This window comes from Anarhichas minor, unplaced genomic scaffold (assembly GCF_050575085.1).
Source record: "Anarhichas minor isolate MPS153535 unplaced genomic scaffold, ASM5057508v1 ptg000021l, whole genome shotgun sequence".
In the NCBI taxonomy this organism is placed as follows: Eukaryota; Metazoa; Chordata; class Actinopteri; order Perciformes; family Anarhichadidae; genus Anarhichas; species Anarhichas minor.
In genome coordinates, this window is record NW_027466467.1 from 2583206 (window position 1) to 2604208 (window position 21003).

General features: G+C 43.1%; 1 pseudogene; it reads left to right on the plus strand.

Moving 5' to 3' along the window:
- The first annotated feature begins 20 nt into the window (after nt 1-20).
- LOC142954949 (low-density lipoprotein receptor-related protein 2-like) lies at nt 21-20086 on the plus strand (annotated as a pseudogene).
- Nucleotides 20087-21003: the final 917 nt, after the last annotated feature.

The window sequence follows — 21003 nt, forward strand, 5'->3', positions numbered from 1 at the left end:
TATCAAAACCTGCAGCACAAATCATGACATTTTCATCTTGCATGGTCTAAATGCTTCAATAAAGATGCAAGGTGGAAAGTATTTAATGCATCAATGGGTGGATTCTGAGACAATGGACCTCAGGGCACAGACATGCAAAAGGCCCCACCACCTCTCCTACATGGAGCAATACTCACAAACTTTATAGTTGTTTATCCTCTTTTTGTTGCTGTTTCGTGTCTCTTTGTAGTCGTTACGCATCTTTCTGCGGGGTTCTGTCTCTTTGTAAAACTTTTGTGCCACTTTGGAAAGGTTGTTTTTTTGTAGTTATTTTTGTATGTGGTCACTTTTTGTCTCTTGGCAGTTGTTTTGTGAATCTTTGAGGCCGTTTTGTCTCTTTGTAGTTCCTTTGTGTTTCTTTGTGGTTGTTTAGTGTCTTTATAGTTCCTTTGGGTTTCTTTTGGTCGTTTTGCATCCTTTTTGTAGTTGATTTAGGTGTCTTTGTAGTTTTGCACCTTTACATAGTCCCTGTGAGTCTATTTGTGTCACCTTGTAGTTTTGTGTCTATTTGTGGTAATTTTATATTTTTGTAAATGGTTTGTTCTTTTGTAGTTATTTTTTTTGTCTGTGGTTGTTTTTGTGTCTTTGTAGTTTTGTAAGTCTTGTCGTTTTGTGACACTATAAAGTTGCGGTGTTTCTCTTTTCTCACATGTTTGAAGGTTCAAATGTTGCAGACAGAGTGTGTTTACAGCTATCATAAACATGGTAACTCATTTGTCAGAAAACAGTAAAAAGCACTTTTTCATTTAAGCAACATGGACATCTGACAATCTTAAAATAATAAATGTGTGTAAACATGAAACGATGGATGATGACAGATGTTTTAAATCCATCCTATTGTGTGCGTGTGTGTGCAGGAAGTTGTGGCAGTGGGGACGAGTTTCAGTGGACGAGTGGATAATGCATCAACATAGCTTGGAGATGTGATGGGACTAAAGACTGCACAGATGACTCAGATGAGCTGAACTGATGTGAGTATTACACCCAATCCCTGGAAACACAGATAGCACCAAGCATAACATTCTCAATACCCATCTGTTAACTGGGAAATAAAGTTTGCCAGGAAAAAAGCAACAAAGAGAAGAGTCTTACAGAAACATAAATCCATGCCTCAACACAGCCCTATTATGTATGTGTTAACTCTTTATATTGTTTTGTTCTTTGTGGCAGCAACTCCATCATGCACCTCGTAGGAATTTAAGTGTGTGACGAGCGGTGAATGCATCTCTCTGGGATTTGTCTGTGATGGAGAGGAAGACTGCGTCGATGGTTCGGATGAAAAAAGAACCTGTGGTATGCAAAGTGGACTGTTTATTAGCTGTTGTTAACAATGAAAGACTGACAAAAACTCACAAGTCATGAAAATTGGCTCAAAGTAGTGAACGTAAACAGCTGAAGGAACCTCACAGAAAACAAAAAGCTGCACGCAATGAAGAGTAAAACCACTAGATGGCCACATCAACTCCCTTTAAAATATGAACCCTTCAATAGGAGTCCAAATTATAAAAATAGAAATAATACAAAAATAAATATAAGGAATTTAAATTACATGCAAGACTTGTAAATAAACTGTATTTCTCTAATGTAAACAAAAACATACTTGAGATAGGAAACCTATTTTCAAACTTCATGGGACATTTACTTTTAGTGGTTTGGTAATAAACAGATTTATGTAGGTCAAGGTTTTACTGCATTTCTTTTTTCCTATATTGTTTATTCATGGCTTTCCATGTCAGAGTGAGAGAAGTAGTCAAGACAAACAGATTTGACTCATAATACCAAACTGCCCTTTAAGAACTTTGTAATTTTACATTCCAAATTGCGAGTCTAATTTCCCTTTTATCATTGCATTTTGAAACAAAACTGCCCCGCATGCTCTTGGTTCTTCAGGTGGACGGACCTGCAGCCCAGACCAGTTCACCTGCCAGGAGGGCCAGTGTATCCCCGGAAACTACAGATGTGACCATGTAAAGGACTGCGTGGACAACTCTGACGAGAACAACTGCAGTAAGACTTTTACATCTACAGTGAACCTAAGGCTCTGTACTTTGATGTCAGTCAAAAATTCACAATATGGATGTATGTCAGATTTTTTTGTTTACCCTTTTTTTGGGTACCCTCCTTATCTATAATATGTGGTTTTGATATGGATCATTTTATTTGCATTGTTGGACAGGAAATGTATCGTCCTTTCAATAAAATAATACACTTTTTTTGCAGACTATCCACGTTGCACTGAGAAGACGTGTGCCAATGGGGCCTCTTACAACCACTCTCAGCACTGCAACGGACTGCAGGACTGCCGAGATGGCGCCGATGAATTCAACTGCAGATGTACACAAGACTTTGGACCTCCAAAGTCTTGTTTTGGACCACAAGCACCTACAAGGCGGTGGTGGCCTTCAGAGTCACAGACAAGTCCAGACGAGACATTGTGACGGGATTAAGGAACCCAAAAGGAATTGCAGTGCATCCCAGTGCTGGGTGAGTGCTCTGATTTATAAGGTGTAAGTACTGGAGAGTGACTGGTTTGTTCTGAGGAGATTTCAGGTTGTAGGGACAGCAAGGGAATTAACACAATACACATTATCTATTACATCATTCACTGTTTTACAACTTTTGCACTTGAATATCTCCGTCTGAAGCTTTGTTTGTACTCAAGCTTGGCGCCGTAGAACGAGTTCCGTTATTACACATGAAATGACATCAAAGTTAACTGATTTCATTATATTGTATTTTTGATTGACACTTAACAGATCTGTCCTCTTCTAAACGTTCATCCACAGCTTCTTCTTTTGGTCTGACTGGTACCGTCCAGCGGTCATAATGAGAGGCTTCACTGATGGAAGCAATGCTGTTCCTCTGATCAACACAACACTGGGATGGCCGTATGGACTTTCTGTTGACTTTGTGTAAGCACGGTGATGACCCAAAAAGAACAATTCTCAGGCTTTTTCAAGGAATAGAAGAACGTATGTTTACATTCACTGGTTGATTCCTTGTGATTGGTCTTCAACAGGATGGACAGGCTGTACTGGGTGGATTCCCAATTGGACCAGATTGGTCACATTAGCATCCAAGGACATGACAGACAGACGTTTACCCAGATTGGCCAGATCACTCAACCCTACTCTCTAACCGTTTATTCAGGTGGGTCTCTTGGTCTCTCCTCATTACTCACACTTATTCTAGTAAACCTATATGATACATGCACAATATCATTCCAATTGTATATGATATTATTCAGGTTTATCTTCAGCTTTGACACAAACTTTTTCATAAACCTCTAAAAATGGCATTTAGTACATCCCTAAAATTTTGGATTTGTATATATGGATTTGTTTTAATACCGTTGCAAGTCTTTGTTAAAATAATAAACCATCTATTTTTTTGTAGACTACCTGTATGTACAAGGACCAGAGCAGTATTCGAGATGAGGAAGAGGGATGGAGGAGGAAACACTATGATGAGACAAGGAATCACGGGCATCATGAATGTCAAGGCCTACACAGCTGACCTCCACAGCAGTAAGTTCACACACAGCATTGGAGTCTGCAGATAGTGTAAGACTCCAGTCCTACAGTAGCCAATAGGCCAATATTCTGACAGTTTAGATAATAAGGCGTTGACTGCCAGTAGGCAAGAAGTGCAGTAACAAAATGGAGCTAGAAAAAGAAGATAATGACATACATATCACATTCTGATACCAGAATAATCAAAGACTTTAATACCAGGGCAATTGTTGTGTGTGTGTGAGTCAGCCAGGCATGATAATCCAGAAACCCGCCGACCGCTTCTTCATCATTCTTCTGACAGTGTTCACCAGCCACTGCAATATGGTGTTCAACGGGCGCTGCAGCCACTTCTGTTTCCCGACTCCCTCCTTCAGTGGAGTGTGTGGCTGTCCGTACGGCATGAAGCTTCAGGCCAATCAGAGGGACTGTATGAAGGACGATTCTGTTCCCCCACCGGACAACAACTGTGGCGACTTTGCTTTTGAGTGTGATGAGGGACGCTGTCGACCCAACTCTTACCGCTGTGATGGAATTGCTGATTGCATAGGTAAGACGGATGAGGCCAACTGCACTGATACAGGTAAATGTATCTTATGAAAAAATGTTGTGTTTGAGGAGTAGTGGAAGGAAGATATTGAGCAAACCACTTTATTAATCCGTCTGCCTGCCTCATGTGTCTTTACCAGGAGCGACCTGCTCTCCACGAGCGTTCACCTGCAACAACAAGCACTGCATCCTGTCCAGTTGGCGCTGTGATGGCATGGACGACTGCGGCGACGGTTCTGATGAATTGAACTGTCCCACTCGTCTCCCTCCCACCTGTGCCGCCAGCTACTTTACCTGTGATAACAATAGGTGTATCTCTAAAATATGGGTGTGTGACGGTGACTGTGGCGATGGCTCCGACGAACACAACTGCAGTAAGTGTGTGTGGGGACAAATCTTAATTTGTCCAGGTCATGTAACAAAATTCCGATAAATGAGCTGTATCTGCGATTGACAGATTCAACCATCACTACTTGCCCTCCTACCTACTTCCTGTGTCCCGACCACCGCTGCATCCACAACTCATACGTGTGTGATGGAGACCAGGACTGTCTGGATGGCTCTGATGAGAAAAACTGTGGTAGGAATCACTATAACGTCAATATGTGTTGTGTACTGTTTCACTAATGTGATTCTTTTATGTAAGACAGAACAACTTATTGATCCACAAAGATTCATTTTTGGGGTCTGAAATACCATTTTCTTTTTGTGTTTTGATATTTCAGTTGAATTATCTTTTGCTTCTTAATTTCTCCTTTCCACCTTAAGAGTTTGACTGTGCCTCCTATCAGTTTGCCTGTGCCAGTGGGGACCAGTGTGTCAGTTCGAGATATCGGTGTGATGGAGTGTTTGACTGCAGGGACCATTCTGATGAAGGAGACTGTTGTAAGCTTGCAACCCTGACTGACGATGTAACACATATAATAATTGTGTTTACTAGTATACTTAAAATTCTGTCAGCTTTACTGTTGATATTATTCATTCAGATAGGAAATTAATTTTGACCTGAATAGTTTACAGTACACCTTTGTCTTGATGTTCAGTGTTTCAGTTTTCTGTTGGTGAGTAACTGAAATCTCTCAGAGAAAGCATTTTTATTTTAAAAAGTAATTTTAAAATATTTGTTGCTCCTCCACCCTCCAGCCTCTCGAGGTCCTGGCCTCTGCCACAATAACGAGTTCCGATGCCAGGCAGACGGTTTCTGCGTACCGGGTGAATGGGAGTGTGACGGCCATCCAGACTGTGAGGATGGATCAGACGAACACAACTCCTGCCCACCTGTCACCTGCAGACCCAACTATTTCCAGTGTACCAACCAGGCATGCATCTCGACAGGCTGGTTGTGTGACGGCGACAACGACTGCCGGGACATGAGTGATGAACAGAACTGCCCCACCCCTCCTTTTAGTTGCCCCTCCAGACAGTGGCTGTGCCCCACCGACCAGCTGTGCATTGATCTGGACAAGGTGTGCAATGGCCAGAGGGACTGCCCCAATGGAGCCGATGAGTCACCTATCTGCAGTGAGTTTTTAAAATATCATGCATTATACATACCATAATTAAGCCTCTGCAAAGAGGTATTCCTACAAAAACAGAATCAACCGAATGGTGCTGTTGTGTAGTATGTAAGAGAGATATGAATAATCAAAAAGTAATTCAACATATCAAATAATCTTAGACCACTGTTAAAGTAGAAATGTAGAGGACTGTAGGATACTCGCACAAACGCAACACAATTTATTGAGAATAAATGTAAACATGAAGACAAACCCATCGAAATAACAGAAATCAAAGCAAAAATCAGCAACAACAAATACACCATGATGCCTAATAAATGCAGAGTACTAACTCACTGGCATGTCATTTCATGAAGACCAAGACGACTGTGTACTGAACAACGGGGGCTGCAGCAGCGGCTGTGTCCAAGGACCATTTGGGGCTCAGTGCACCTGTCCACCAGGATTTCAGCTCCTCAACGACTCCAAGACCTGTGAGGACATCGACGAGTGTCTGATCCCGGGTTTCTGCAGCCAGCAGTGCTACAACGAGAGAGGAAGGTTCAGGTGCTCCTGCTCACACGGTTACCTCCTGGAGCCTGATGGACGCACCTGCAAAGCTGGAGGTAAGCAACAAATATTACATTACAAAAACGCTGCAATTAAACAATGCCGAATTGATGTAATACCTAGATTGTTTTTTTTATTAATTCTGGGTTTATGTTAGATGCTATCCGTCTGTTAAATGCTCAGTGCTACAAAACAAATGAACAAAGTACTTTAAAGTACAAACTAAATGCAGCATTTACAGGCATTTAAAGCAACTAACAATGTTATCACATCCATCCAAACAAAGCAGAATACTATTCATTGACACTTTTATTTGTGTGTAGTATTTATATTTAAAATTCTTCTCTATGAGGAGCATGGAACCGTATCCACAAAAGATGCACCTTCGATGAGATGCTGGTAGGGAACAAGATATTCTTTCTGCCCTTAGACCCACTAGCAGCTGTTCTTCTGGTCACCAAGCGAAGCCAGATCATCGCCAACCGGATCAACATGAGACCCCCCCCAGATGCGACCAGTGATCAGCGGTTCAGGCATCGTGACCGTGGACTTCGATCGCGTAACTTCCAGAATCTACTGGGCCGATGCCTCGCAGAAGAAGATATGGAGTGCCTTCCAGAACGGCACCGACAGACGGGAAGTAAGAGAAATGATTCCACAGATGCGTTAAGAGAGTTCAACCACTGGTACCAAAGTTCAAACATGGCTGCTGCACAGCAACACAAAGACCTACATAACTAAATCGAACAGGGCAATATTCTCAGTTCAATGTGTCATTGTTCTAGGTGTTCACCTCTGGCCTGATGGTACCAGAGACTATAGCTGTGGACTGGGTGGGTCGGAACCTTTATTTGACCGACTCTGTCATGGAAAACATTGAGGTCTCCACTCTGGACGGTCGCTTTCGGAAAGTCCTCCTCACCAAGAATGTCACCAGCCCCCGCGGACTAGCTTTAGACCCCCGTAACTAGTAAGTAGAGACTCTTTGGGAGAAACTGACATGTTTTTTTATTTGATATTACATTGCTATCTTTTAGATTTTAGGTTTAGCTTCATACTTCACCCTTGTGCCCCTAAACAGCAAATCACAAGACATTGATATCACATGTACTTATCACACTCTCATTCCTCCCAGCACCTACCCGATGTTCTGGTCAGACTGGGGTCAGAACCCCAGGATCGAGCGGGCAGACATGGACGGAGCCATGAGACGAGTCATTGTCAGCACTAAGCTCTACTGGCCAAACGGCCTGGCCCTGGACTACACCACCCGCAGGGTTTATTTTGCTGATGCCTACCTCAAGTATATTGACTAATGTGACTACGATGGCAATAACCGCCATCAGGTCATGGCAAGTGACATGGTAGGTTTAGTTTGATTCAGCTCTTTTGAGAATTGTTTTTGTCACTCATGGTGCCAAATCATTGATCAAACCAGACAAGACGACAACAAAAGCACTTCTTTTAGCAGGGACTCTTGGTAAATTAGGGAGTCCTTAATAAATAAATAAAAAACATCATCCCTGTGCACCTCACACCAGGTTCTCCAGCACCCACACGGAATGACCATCTTTGAGGACGACATCTACTGGTCGGAGCGCTACACCAGCAAAGTGATGAGGATGAACAAGTTCCAATGGCGGCAACATCACCACTTTGATGAACAACGTCTACCAGCCCATGGGCATCGTTACGGACCATCCCATCAAACAGCCCATAGGTAACCTCCCGTTAAACGGTTAATCTTACAAGCATACTTTAAGATTTCTGAAGTGTACTGAAATGATGCCATGTAGGTTGTTAACAGCTTGTCTAATTTTGAATCAGTGAGCATAGATTGAGCTCTCTAGAACTTTATATCTTTTTGAAAAGAAGCTCCTAAAGTTATGCTAACCACATGTTAATATCTTTAAGGAATGCAAGTGCACCGACAGCATAAACAGCAGTGTAGTGCATCTAAAAACTCCACCACTCCTCCCTGCAGCAAATGATCATTTTACCAGGACAAATTGGATAGTATGTCGAAAAAGTATGTCAAATGTCATTTTAAGTCTGGTTGAAGGTGACACTAGTTTTGTTTTTTAGCCATCGACCAATGCAGAGAACACCTGTGCACTCAACTGTGCCTGCTGTCAGGCATCAGACCCAGGTACTACACCTGCCACTGTCAGTCTGGCTGGAAGCTTAATGCTGACAAACGCACATGTGTCAAAGGTAGGTTTTATTTTTGATTGTCCTCTCTGCATAAGTGTTTTTTTATTGAACCATGTTGAAATCTGTGTTCCTCTCGCCATGTGCACTGTTCTATTCTAGATGAGACTCCCTTCTTCATGGTGGTGAGAGATTCTGTGATTTTTGGCATTCCTCTGGACCCCGCTGACCCTTCCAACAATGCAATGGCCCCCGTGTCAGGCATCAGCAAGGGGCAGGACATTGACTTCGATGACCAGGAGCAGTTAATCTATTGGGTGCAGAGCACTGTGAGTGGAGGTTGACTTGAACCTTGTATAGATCTTTCATGATATATAATGTACTTGTGTAGTATGTAAGTATGTACTGTGGACAATTGTATCACATGTTATACTTGAATAGTATCCCTGAAGAAGAGAAATAAAAGGTCAGGCTTTGAATGCCTTGCATGAGTTGATTATTTCCACAATCTAATAGAAATGTATTAGTTAATGATATTGATATTGATTGATATCTCCCTCTGTTTTTTTGGTTATTTTTTAAGCATTAGTTGAGTATCTACAGTTTCTAAAAGGCTTGTTGTGAATCATGGTTTTTCTATTTCTTTTTATTAGGGTTCTATATGGCAAGTGAAAACCAGCGGTACCAACAGGTCTGAGTTTGCTCCAGCTGCTTTCATTGTTTCGCCGTCTGGTTTGGCTTTTGATTGGATAAGCCGAATAATGTATTACACCAATCCTACTCTTAAGGCCATAGAGGTAAGCACCGTTTGAGACAAAAATGATGATGATTGTTGATAACTGACAGTATAATGGGAAATGGAGCCTAACATTGCAAAAACTAGCCTCACATGACGAGGATTGTTCATGTTCATGGTAGACAACATTGGAATTGTAGAGCGTATACTGTAGTGTTGAACATAATCCCTCCCTGTTTTGTTATCCCACTTTCAATTTGTGTTCCCTTAAATGTTTTTTTTTTTCAGTGTATCACTTAATTTCAGTTTTTGCAATGTTATTGTGCAAGTAAATAAACAAAGGTTTGCACCTCACCAAGGTTATCCGTGTGGATGGAGACCAGCACTATAGGAAGACCCTCATCATCTCCACCGGTAAACCGGAGGGAACAGGAGAGCCCTTTGGAATAGCCCTGGATCCAGCTCGAGGGTAAAATCTCTGTTTAATGAAGCATTTGCTCTATCACTTTTATTCAGTGGCATGGGGGAAAACAATGAAAAGAACAAATCATCAAGTGTCAGTTTCTGTGGGTAAAATGGCCCAACATATTTAAATTACGTCCGTTTCTAAAGGCGAGAACAATACTTATTCATTTGTACGCGCGTTCTTGCTGGCACTGGAAAGACAGAACCAATAGACCAGGACCTGATTAATGGGACTGCATTAATTAAGCAGACAATAGCAGGCAGACAAGGACAAAGTGGTGGAATTGTTTGAAAGACCATCAACTAATTGGAAATTAAGAGGATTTATTTCTCCATCAACAACATATCCATCTGAATCATGTTCCCTGCCATATGAACAACCCATCCAAAGCTGTAGACAGTAATAGGTAACACAATCACACATTCGTGGCCGTATCTTAACATGTTTGTACAATATGTAAAAAATAATCACTTTCTGTATGTATATTCAGAATTAATTTTACACAAAGCTCGATTTAAAAACCTTTTGATACAAACAGCATGAGCACTGACGCATTGTTTGACTCTTTGTTTCTCACATTCACATATTCCCTTCACAGGAAATTGTTTTGGACAGACAAGGGGTCAGACAATGGAGTTCCTCCAAAGGTCGGCAGTGCTGACATGGACGGAGGAAACCTCAAAACCCTCTACACGGGCAACCTGGCAAACATAGGATTCATCGCCGCTGACATCTCCACCATGAAACTGTACTGGGGTGTGGCGGGCTCGGGGGTGGTATGTACACTATACTATACTATACTATACCTGGTTATCTCTTTGATACTTAATGTCAAAATATACAACAAGTGATTTCCACTGCAATAATGTGATGTGTTCAGAACAAGCTTTTTTTATTTTTTGTTCTTATGTTACATCTTCTGCTATTCTTGTACTCATAGTATCAACTTCATACTGGTCCTGATTTAACTCCTTTCAGTAACCATGTTCCTCTTTGCTCTCCGTCCTTATTTGCCCAGATTGAGTGTGGCACCATGGACGGAGTAACCCGGGTGATTATGGTGAGTGGCCTGTCCCACCCATGGGGGCTGACGGTCTACCAGAGCCACCTGTACTACACCGACCTGGACTACGAGGTCATTGAGAGGGTGGACAAGGACAGCGGTGCTAATATGTTGGTGATGAGGAGCGGCATGTCTGGCCTGCGCGCCCTCAAAGTGCACGCCAGAGACGGTATGTGCACTCGCATGTTTTTTATTTAAACCAGAGATGTCTGTCCTTGAGTTTTTATGGTGTTTTCTTCTGGACTGTCGTATTACGCAACACATAAGTAATGCCAGGGAGCAGTCGTGTCCTCCTCATGGACGCCATCGTCAGTATTTCATCTTTTGAATGTAGCTTTTGTGTTGATAAGGACTTTTACCATTAAAACCGTCATTGCTCTGAAGTGTTTTTTTTTTTCTCTTTCACCCAGTGATAAATAGAGGAATTAGTATATTTTAAATGCTCTATTAATTACAACTGTAGTGCATAGTAGCAAGTCAGACATGTTTTTCAGAATATTCATAATGCAACATATATTTTTATACATGAAGATCCAATCTTGCTCAGTTTAGATCAAAATAAAAGATTTTCTCTTACATACCGTTGAAATTGTAAGTCGGATATTCTGCACAGCACAAACATATTTGTTGTTGGAGAAAGACTGCAGCCTCCTTACCTTCTTCAGATGTTTATTTAAATGTCGAGTGCATTACAGTACTATGGGCTCATATGACCCAGTGATGCTCACTTCCACCAATATCTTTCTCTCTCTCCCACTTCAGACTCAGCAGGGACCACCAACGCCTGCAACTCCAACAACGGCAGCTGTCCCCACCTCTGTCTACCCAAACCAGGCAATCAGAAAACCTGTGCCTGCACCAGGGGCTTTAACCCGTCTCAAGATGGCTCACGCTGCGAACAGTATGAATCTTTCGCAGTTGTCTCCACTACCAAGTTCATCCGTGGCTTCCACATAAACAGCTCCGACCACTCTGAGGCTATGGTGCCTGTCGGTGGAAGTATGTTGGCTTAATGTTGTTCTGCATTATAGTGTTGTAAATTGTTGGCTATAAATACGAAATGATCAGTTGATACAAGTAGCATTTAAAAACTTTTTTGCAGCTTCCTACTCCATTAAGGGCAAGTTGGACCTCCATATTGAATCTGGCTTTGTATACTGGACTGACAACAGCACTTCCACCTCCTACAAGGGCATCTTCAGGGCCAAAACAGATGGGGGGCAATACAGCACTGTCCTCAACTCGGGCGTTGGAAAAGGAGGCATCCAGGGCCTTGTTGTAGACTGGGTTGCGGGTATGAAGCCTCAACCTTCCCATCTTTCATCCATTATCTTTACAAATACAGGCACAAGGGGCAAAGATATTAACTAGAACTTGTATAAAGAAATTCATAGATAATATTTCACTAAAGTGTATTCAGTTCATGCACAATGCAAACCGTATGTTACTGTGTCAGGCACTATAGTTGTACGTCTGTCTGCTTGCAGTAATCTTATCCTCGTCTCTCCATTTACTTTCTCAGGTAACTTATACTTCACCAATGCCTTTGAGAGCGAGACCTTCCTGGAGGTGTTTGCCATCAACACCACCTACCGAATGATTCTCCTCAAGTCCTCCCAGGACAAGCCCCGTGACGTGGCTGTCAGCCCCAAGCTTCGCTACCTCTGCTGGACCGACGGTGGCCAAACGCCCAAGATTGAGCGGGCCCTGCTCGATGGCACCAACCGCACGGTGTTGGCATCAGAAAGCCTAGCGTCGCCTCGTGGCCTTACCATTGATTACACCAATGATTTCCTCTACTGGACAGATGACGTTCTTGACATGATCTCCCGGATGGCTACAGATGGCACACAGAGGCAGATCATCCGGGATAAAAAGCTTGGGAAGCTCTTACAGGCCAGTAAGGACCCAGCCAATACCGACCAGCCGGAGGTGAGAGTTAAATCTGCTTGATTTAATACAGTTTCAGCTTTCATGATGACCCTGTTTTATATCTCATAATGAAGAAACTAAACGATTTCTTTAATTTACTCAGTTTGTTGGGGAAACGCATATGTGGTCTCAAATATTAGAATAATATAAATACAACAACAACCGTAATGATAGCAGATGTTAGTTGAAAAATGAGTGAACCTGCTGTGAATGTGCTGTGCCCATGCCACTAAATAACAAAACATTTTTAACCCTAAATGTTACCAGGTCATTCGAGACAGTCTTGAGGGGCTGATGGGAGTCACTGTCTTTGACGCTCATGTCCAGCCTACATCTGCCAACCAGGTGGGCTTTAACCCATGTCAAGAAGATAACGGACGTTGCCAGCAGCTCTGCTTTGCCGTGCCGGGCCAGGAGCATCCAAAATGCGGTTGTGCACATGGGTCGCTGCTTGGTAACGGAGTAACATGTGGTTACGGACAAGAGGAGTTTTTAGTTTTCACCACAGATTACACGCTGAATAGCCTGAGGTTAGATCCTCTGGATCACAGCACCCCCACAAAGTCACAGTGGTGACCTTGGGCTACAACTTGAGGGCTTTGGATTATGACTTCAAGGAGAAGAGAATTTTCTTCACCCAGTATCTGGGAATTGGTCGGAGCAGAATTGGCTACGTCACCACTACATCCATCACCAACCCGCCTGTCTTCATAGCTACAAGTGAGATAAGCCTTAATTGTTGCTATGATCCCTTTGTTGGGACTCGCTCTCTTCTCTTACCCCGTTTAATTTTTTTAATTTGTTTTATAATCATTGTGTTATTCACTGTTTATTCAATACCCTCTCGTCTCCGTTACACTGCTCAGATTTGGATGACCCAGAGGGATTGGCGTACGATTGGGTCAATAAGCGTCTCTACTTTACCGACTACTATCGCCGCAATGTCCAGTCCGTGGGGGTGGATGGGATGAACCGCTCAATCGTCGCCCATGCAAATCGTCCCAGAGGCATCATTGTTGACCCCTGCTATGGGTAAAAACAACACCCCATTATTTTCACAAACCAGTGTCTACAAATTGGACATCGATGATTTATGTACTCACTATGGAGCTCCTCTCCTCCCTTTTTACTCCGTTGTCTCTTCCCAGTTACCTGTACTGGACTGACTGGGGCTCTCCAGCTAAGATTGAGAGGGCCACACTAAGTGGAAACCTCCGGGCCACGATCATTACCGGCAGCCTGACGACGCCCAATGGCCTGTCTCTGGATTACGAAGAAAGGATGCTGTACTGGGCTGACGCCTCATTGTATGTCCAGTTTTTGATAGATACTGTGTTGCAACAGATCCCATACTGCTCACATTTTTTAACAACTCCTCTTCTCCCCTGCTGCTTCCCTCAGAGATAAGATTGGAAGGGCTACGCTAACTGGTGCCAACTGACAAGTGATCTTGCAGGGGTCTAGTACCCGTATGCCGTGACTGTCTTCCAACAGGACATCTTCTGGACTGACTGGACTGAGAGAGCCGTCTTTAGGGCCGGGAAGGACGATGGCTCTGGCTTCGCAGTGCTGGTCCAGGACCTGAAGTACCGACCAAACGACATCCACGTTTACGCCGCATCTAAGCAGGAGAGCTGCTCCAGCTCCTGTCAGCAGTTCAACGGCGGCTGCAGTGATGTCTGTGTTCCCGGTAAGAATACTTCCTTGTGGGTGCTGCTATGCAAGGCACCGAATCCCCTCAAATACTTCATTTGAGTCACACATCAACTGACAGTGATTATTCAGATGACCTTTCCTCTAAAAATCTAAAATTGTGAATACAGCTTTCTCTCGACAAATCGTGTAATTTGCTTCTGTTCAAGGCACTCGACTCATAATGTTTTGGTGCCTGAAATAAATTTAAACCAGAAAGTCTTCCATTCAACTTCTTGAAGCTTAAACCATGATAATGACAAAACAGTTTTGACAAACTGTTTTGTATTTCAAGTGAGTGCTTTTGCTCACTCAGACATACGAGCACGTAGAGAAAGTTCTGAACGTCCTAAACGACTCAAAGAGACACACATTACTACTAAATATTAAGACTCTTCATTCTTCAAAGACTCTACATTCTTAATTTCTCTCACCTCTCACTATCTCTCATGCAGGTCCATTGGGCCCAGAGTGCCAGTGTCCTCATCAGGGGAAGTGGTACCTGGCCAACGATGGCAAAGACTGTATCACAGACACAGGGAAACGCTGTCAGTCAGAGCAGTTCACCTGTCTCAATGGTGACTGCATCACAGCGCGCTGGAAGTGTGACGGCTACAACGACTGCCAGGATAAGTCAGATGAGCTGGAGAGAGTGTGTGGTGAGCGATGGGGTTTAATCTGACTTTAGACAGTAGATGGTTACCGTTTTGAGTGGACAGATAGAAGCAAACCAAGTAAGCCAGCAGATTGTTTGCAGGTAATGTACATAAACACTGATGATTTGGGGCATTTTAATCCCCCATTAGATATCAATTGTGCCACGCAATGCCAACTTGGGAAAGGGACACACGTATTATGTTATCTGTTTTGACTGGTCAAATTATAATGTCTGTTAATTTTTGGATTGCAGCCCTTACTTGTTTTTAAAAAAAGATCATAAACAGAAAGTCTAAGACATAAATATCACAGCACTCTGTTTGTTATTCCTGCTCAGCCTTCCACACCTGCTCAGCCACGGACTTTACCTGTGACAATGGGCGCTGCGTGCTGCTCAGCTACACCTGTGACTACACAGACGACTGTGGAGACAACAGTGACGAGCGAGGCTGCCCCTTCCCCACATGTAACCCTGCTACCGAGTTCACCTGCGCCAGCGGACGCTGCATCAGTGCAGCCTTTGTCTGTGACGGCCACGACTGCCGAGACAACGCCACCTCTGACGAAATCAACTGCCGTGAGTGATGAATAAGCTGATCAACAACAAGTGTGTGTTCTGTGTTTTGTATTCTATGGTTGATGTTTTGATCTTTTCCCTCCTCGCCCCTCTCCAGCTGACAGGTCGTGTCCTGCAGGCCAGGTCAAGTGTGAGCGCAACAACATCTGCATCTACCCTGAAAACCTGTGTGATGGCTACAACAACAGCGATGAGAATCCTCTCTTCTGCGGTAAGTTGAACACTCAGCATTTGCCGTGCTGCTGACTCAGAGTGCGTAAGAAAGAGGGACATGCTGGGAGGAAGTGTATCACTTACAGAGTTTTTGTTTCACCTGCTAAGTAGATTAAGTAGTACTGGATGTATGGAAGAGTTTGTGTTACTGTGTTACAGCGGGTCGTACATGTTCTCCGGATCAGTTCCGCTGCGACGAAGGGAAGTGTATCCCCGACTCCTGGGAGTGTGACTCCATCCAAGACTGCATTGATGGGACAGATGAACCTCTTTCCTGTAGTGAGTTGTCGCGAGAATGTTGATATCTTCGTCAATTTCATCTTTGTAGTGACAAACCTTTCTTTTAGTGTTCCTAACAGGATTTCTTGTTGGTTTAATGAGTTTTTATTTAGTTGTGCATTTTACTTTAAATCCAGCAGTCAGTGTGTCCGAACAGATGCCGTGTATTTCCAAATGAATCAGTGATTACCATGTGCTAATCTCAGCTTTTTGTTGCTGATTAGCGGTCTGCGATAAGAGTAGATCTCTTAAGGCATCTGTAAAAACAATTCTCTTTCTTTGTTCGTGTGCAGAGGATCAAATCAAAACGTGCAGTCCCAGCCAGTTCACTTGTACAAATGGAAACTGCATCCCCCAGTCAATGGTCTGTGATGGTAACAATGACTGCTGGGACACCAGTGACGAGGCTCCCGAACTACAGTGTGGTGAGATAGCACATAGACATGTATTACACTGTGTGACAGGACTACTGCTACTCTATTTATTGTATGTGATGTGTGAGAAGATAGAAACATACACTATATTTGAGCTAATTTATTTTTTTCTCAGCTTCATCCCACATCTCATGTGAATTTTGCCTCCTCGTACACTTATATCATGTGTGCTCTTAAAATCTTTACAGCTAAATGTGTAATTTTCCATCTCTAGTCGACCCTGCTCATCTTCTCTCCGTCTCCTTCAGGCCAACGTACCTGCAGTTCCAACCAGTTCACCTGTCCAACCTGGTTTCCCAGCTACCCGCGCTGTGTGCCCTTAAGCTTCATGTGCGATGGAGAGAAAGACTGCGCCAATGCGGCGGATGAGCTCCAGAACTGCCCCAACCGCTCCTGCCATATGAATGAGTTTGCCTGTTCCAACGAGCTTTGCATCCTCCTCCCCTACCAGTAAGTATGAAGAGTGTGTGAGTGAACAAAAGTAGACATTGTTTTTCGAGTCCAGAAACTAATTATCTTGTTACTTAAGAGAGTTTAATGACTTTGTCCTCCTCCCCAGCTGTGACCGTGTGAATGACTGCGGGGACGGCAGCGATGAGTTGGGCTGCACCTATGACACATGCAGCAGCAACCAGTTCACCTGCAGTAACAGAGCCTGCATCTCCACCTCCTTCACCTGCGATGGGCAGAGCGACGGTATGGACGGCTCAGATGAAGCGGAGAGCTTGTGCATCACGCCCCAGCCCACCTGTGCTCCTCAGCAGTACATGTGCAAGTCGGGCGAGTGTATCGACATCAGTAAGGTGTGCAACGGACAAAAGGACTGCCAGGACAACAGCGACGAGAAAGGCTGCGGTGAGAGATTCGGAAATATGACGACATGTCCAAATATTGATGTGAATTGATTTGTCATTTATCTGTATCACCTTTCTTTCTTCCACTTCACCTCCTTGTTCTGTTTAGGAGTCAATGAGTGCCGCAACCCATCAGTCCACAAGTGTGCCCAGCTCTGCACTGACACCCTCACTGGTTACTACTGTTCCTGCCAACCTGGCTACCGACTCATGCCGGATGGCAAAGCCTGTGAGGACCTCGACGAGTGTTTCAGCACACCCGCCGTCTGCAGCCAGATCTGCGAGAACACCGTTGGCTCGTACCACTGCAAATGCGCTCCCGGGTATATCCGTGAACCGGATGGACGCACCTGTCGTCAGAACAGTGGCATTGCCCCATACCTGTTGTACAGTAATCGCTACTACATCCGCAATTTGACCACTGACGGGTCACATCTGAGTTTAGTCCTGCAGGGGCTGTCCAATGTGGTGGCGTTAGATTTTGACGACTATGAGAAGAGGCTTTACTGGCTCGATGCCGGGGCTGGAAAGATTGAGCGGATGCGTTTTGACGGGACTGACAGGGAGACGCTGGCGGAGGACGATATATTAGGAGCTGAAGGCCTGGCACTGGACTGGGTGGGCAGGTGTGTTATAGCGGGCATCATTTTATTATTAAAGCTGTCTTTGTTCATGAATAATGAATAATTTATTGTACAATAAATTCCTTGTATGTGTTCACAATTACCTCCTAAGTGAAGCTGATTCTGATTCTGATAATTAGTCTCGTACAAAACAGATACAAAAAAACTATTTTAAATCTGCAGGAGAACTTTGCTCCTTTAACTTATATCAATTTTTTTGTAAATGCTGTTGTTATGAGCATGGAATCAGTCGGACTCACCGAAACATGGCTGCAGGGATCTCAGTGAAAACGTTTGTGTCTGTTGCAGGAAGTTGTACTGGGTGGACAGTTATTACGGCTCAGTCCATGTGATGGAGCTGGATGGACGCTACCAGAAGAGACTGCTGTCAGGAGAATTCACTGATGGAAACTCCATTTATCTCATCAGCCGGCCTCGTGCTGTGGCGGTTAACCCTAAATATGGGTACTGAAACACACACACACACACACACACAATATTAGATATTTCTACTGTAGCTATTTGATAGATTTAAATGCTAAATATCCACTACAATATACTCTTTAATCCTTTTGTCTTTCCTCTTCTCTTTCCCAGATGGCTTTACTGGACTGACTGGGGTGACACAGCATATATCGGCAGAGTTGGCATGGACGGATAAAATGTCAGTGCCATTATAACGACCAAGCTGGAGTGGCCCAGCGCTCTGACCATGGACTACACCACCACAAGATCTTCTTTGCGGATTCTCACCTCAACTTTCTGGAGTGAGTTCAGAGAGTCGGACATTTGTCCATTTTGAGTTGCCATCAAGTACGCTTCAACAGGTGTTCCTGTATAATAGTACCAGTGAAATGCCTTCAACGTGTATTAACCCCTGCACTCCATCAACCTTCAGCTTTGCAGACCTGAACGGCCAGAACCGACACCGGGCCATCGCTGGTACACTTCCCCACGTCTTTGCTGTTTCCCTGTTCGAGGACTGGGTTTACTGGACGGACTGGAACACACATACAGTAGAGAATCTCGGCTGTTGAAAGCAGATCCCCGTGACGTCGGCACACACGGACAAAAGGAAAGCTTCCTGGACGGGATTACGCGGTGACTCACAGGCCGGGGTTGGGTTTCCCAACGGCATCTTTAGACTCGCACCGCTCGGCTTTCACACCAAAAGCTGTCATGGCCCTTTATTTGACACCCGAAGCATTTTTTCCTTTAGGTATATGAGGTCACATTAAGTGCTGTTTCAGATACATTTTTTTCCCAAATATTCCCATAAATAGTGAAAGCATTTCCAATTCATCCACCACAAAGAATTAAAAGTCTGCCGGTTTCCTTTTCACAACTTGTTTAACTGTGTTGATGCTACAAACGAAAAGAAAGAAAAAGTAAATGTTGAAAATCAAACATCTTCAAAGTAGTGTGGGACATAAAGCAACAATGATGTCCCACCATTGTTCCCCAATCCTTGGCAACATGTTGAGCTTCCTCGGGTCTATTTTGGTCTTCCAGGTTTTCTCTTTTCCTTGAGTCCACGTCAGTGAAAGCTTTGGTATATACAGTAATCGTCCTCCATTTGAAGTACATTTTAGGTTTTTTTTATGATCTTGTTAGGCCAGAAGACTGAACCAACTTCGAGCATTCATAACGGTCCATTACCATGGACTTATAATTGTCTTTTTATAGATGGACTTTTGTTTTTAGCTTACAGATTCCAGAGGTTTTTCTTTCTGCTGTCCTTCCTGATAAGTCCGTCTAAATAATCAACATACTTTGACTTTCCATTTTTTAGATATTGAACTAGAAATAAAAATTTTCTCCCACTTTAAAGTGCTTCAGTTGCCAAAACCTAACATGTCCTTCACTTAGTACAGTGCAAATTGACCTGTTAGCTGAATTAAATTCCATTATACAAATAATTGTGATGTCACCTTATAAACAATGTCAACCTGTTAAAAGTGGAACATACCAAAGTTATCAATGAACATCTCATATTTCCACCACAAACTTATTATTCAAATAACATATTAATGTTATTCAAAAACCCACAATACTTACAGTAAAAAAACACTTAATTCCTATTTTACCTTGCCATAATTTGCAGCCTTTTGAAATTTCTAACTTTTTTGCTTCTAGCTCCATTAATCAATTTGTGAAATATGGGTCATTGCTATTTTCATTTAATGTTACAAGTTTGTAATTGTATTATTTTATTGTTCACATAAAGTTACTGCCTATCTTGATTTATAATGCTACTGTACCGCACCATTTTATACACCAGAAGAGTTTCCTCATGAGGATGTCGACATACTGACGTCTACATTAAGTTATACCACCTCCAGTAAAGAGATCAGAGACTCAGGTGACTTCTACGTCCTCTTTACTTCACAACATGGAACACAATTAACACATTAATTACAACAAACAAAAATAAAGGTTCAACTGCAGATATTTAGTTTCACTGCTGCTCCTCAAAAGAAGCAACAACTTTACATTGTTTAATGCCAACTGCCTCCATACAGAAAAACTCATCATCAGTTTGTAACTGGAATGAGAACATGAATTGTTCTAAGAGGGACACTGACTACGTTTACGTGCACTCTCACATCCCACTATTATTCTGAATATTACAATATTCTGAATTTGATATGGTTCATGTAAACGTCATATTCAGTTTGGATATTCTGAATCAGGCTTTATTCCAAATGGACCATTTTCTGATTAAGACATGTAGGATATGCCGATATTATTCAGGTTTCAGGAGTATTCTCTGGACATGCGTACAGCTCATTCTGAATATGCATCTCAATGTTGTTTTTACGGCACTTTGCGACACATGGCCTCCTTCCTGTTTACGACCAGCTCTGTGGCTTTTACTCAAACCAACTAGCTAATAGTTTGCAAAGCTGGAGTAGAGATGCTTGCCCAAAAGAAAAGCTCACATTTCTGGTCGAAAGGAGAAACGCGTCTAGTTTTAAGCCTTTTAAAGGACTTGAATATCAACAGGTTTTTTAATATGTTTAAATATCGCAGTGCCGACCTTTTCAAGAAGGTGGTTGAAGGAATGAAAGAGGGAGGCTGAGTTCACACGGCCGTACAAGTGTTTTCAGAGCTTTATTTTGAGGATTACAAGTCAGAATATCTGCTAGTTTCTTAGTAT